Raw genomic sequence first — 2,118 nt, 5'->3', positions numbered from 1 at the left:
TTTGTTCTAGGATTTTTTTTTCTATTTTATTTTAATATTTTATTATGTTTATGTGTATGAGTGCATTTCCTGAATGTGTGTAAGGGCACCCCTGTCATGCAATGCCCATGGACGTCAGAAGATGGCATTGGATCCCCTGGAACTGGAGTTACAAATGGTTGTTAGGTGCCATGTGGGTGCTGGGAACCAAACCTGGGTGCTTTGCGACATCAGCCAGTGCTCTTAACTGCTGAGCCACCCCTCCAGTCCCTAAATTTTAATTTAAAAATATATTACTATTGCTTTCTTTAAAGAGTAACATGATTACACTGAAAGATTTTTGTATGAGTTGGAGAGTTTGGAAAGGGAGCGAGTGACAAACTCTCATTATAGGAAAATGTAACACATTTCACATAATTGCTGAAGCTTAGCAATACAGTTCTGTCAGTAAACAATATTGAAAAGTTATGAGCACCAACAGGTTTTCCATTGTTCTTTTGTTCTTCTACAGCTCCAGTATAGCCTCAACCATGCCCTAATTGGAATTCTAGAGATAAAAATCAGTCTTCAAAGTTAAAAAAGAAAAGAAAAAAAGGAATAGGAAGTACTGTAATAACTAAACTGACACAATTCTCAAACTAAAAATATGTAATTATATCTTAGAATGTAAATTTGAAATTCTTTCTAGTTTGTAGGCATTACCCATACCTGTACCTGCTTATACATGCATACATCATACATCATAGGCTAGGATCTGCATGTGAAATGGTGTGCAGCATTTGTCTTTCTGATTTTGGATTACTTTGACAATATTGTCCTTTCTTGATCAACCCATTTTCCTGTGAGTTTTGTAACTTGATTTCTCTTTGCAGCTCTATAGAATTCCATAGTGTATATGTACCACATTTTCATTATGCATCTGTCTGTTGATGCACATCCATGGTTCTATTTTCTTACAGTCTTGAATAGAGCAACAATAAACACAACTACACAAGTATCTTTTTGATGAGATATGGGGTTATGTGGGTGTATGCCCAGGAGTGGCAAAGCTGGGTTATATAATAATTCTATTTTTAATTTTTTGAGAAATCACCATACTGAGTTCCACAATGGCTGCCCTAGTTCACACTCCCACCAGCAGTGGGTAGGCTTCCTCTTTCCCCACAATCTCATGTCCCCATTCTGACTGGAGTGAAGTAGTTCTCAAAGTAGTTTCAATTTGCATTTTCCTCATAACCATGGATGTCGAATCACGGGCAGTGGGTAGTGGGGGGGGGTGCTGATGGGGAGGGGATCTAATTACCATCAAATCATATTGTATGAAAGTCACAAAAATATCAATGACAAATTGAAATTTAGTTGTTGGTGACCTGTGATTTTCTTTGGAGAACTGTCTCTTCATTCCATTAACCCACATGCTGATTGGCAGTGTGTTTCCTTAGAGTTGAATATTTCCAGTTCTCCATAAATTCTGGACACTGCCTCCAGTCTGAAGTATAGCTGGCTTTTCCCCCACTTTAGACTTTCTCTTTACTCTGCTGAGAATTTTTTTGGCTGTACAGTAACATTTTAGTTTCATGTGGTCCCATTAGTTGATTCTTGGGGCTAGTTTCTTGGAGTTCCGTTCAGAAAGCTCTTGCCTGGGCCTGTATCTTTCCTGTTTTCCTCCAACAGTGTCAGTGTTCCGGCTTCCAAATTAAAGCCTTTTGTCACTTTGGACTGACTTTTGTGCAGGCGAAAAATATAGATACAATTTCATTCATCTACATTTGGATATCTAGCTTTGACAATATCAATATCTTTAGTTCTATGAAAGATGATACCAGAGTATTGGTGGGAATTGCATTGAATATGCATATTACATTACATTTGGTTTATAGCCATTTTCACTATCTGAGTTCTGCAAGTTCAAGAATATGGAGGGTCTTTGCATCCTCTAGTATCTTCTTTGATTTCCCTTTTCTATGATTTTTTCATTGCAGAGATCTTTTACTTCCTGGGTTAAGTTTATTCCAAGGTGCTTTATTTTATTTTTATTTGACTATTATGAATGTGATATTTTTTTCCCAATTTTTCTTTCTTTGCAAGCTCATTGTTGGTGTATAGTCAGGGTTCTCTAAGGAGCAGAAGCAACAGAGT

The sequence above is a fragment of the Nannospalax galili genome, unplaced genomic scaffold (assembly GCF_000622305.1).
Source record: "Nannospalax galili isolate Female #2095 unplaced genomic scaffold, S.galili_v1.0 scaffold663, whole genome shotgun sequence".
Classification (NCBI taxonomy): Eukaryota; Metazoa; Chordata; class Mammalia; order Rodentia; family Spalacidae; genus Nannospalax; species Nannospalax galili.
This window is presented reverse-complemented; position numbering follows the sequence as displayed.